Consider the following 228-nt stretch of genomic DNA (forward strand, 5'->3'; position numbering starts at 1 on the left):
GTAATACTTTCCGATTGATTTACGGTGTCCAAAACACATGTTCCTGCCTGACGTAGTATAAAAAGTAATGGATCGGCAAGTTTTACCGTCATGGGGGCTACATCTATACGGAAATGCTGAAGTGGAATCGTAATAACTCTTGATGAAGCACAATTTTTATCCATACTTCCCTTTTCCCCTGATGAGAGGGCATGAACCTTCATTGAAAAAGATGGTTGACTCTTCTCA

The sequence above is a fragment of the Trypanosoma theileri genome (assembly GCF_002087225.1).
Source record: "Trypanosoma theileri isolate Edinburgh chromosome Unknown TM35_Tth_77_V1, whole genome shotgun sequence".
NCBI lineage: Eukaryota > Euglenozoa > Kinetoplastea > Trypanosomatida > Trypanosomatidae > Trypanosoma > Trypanosoma theileri.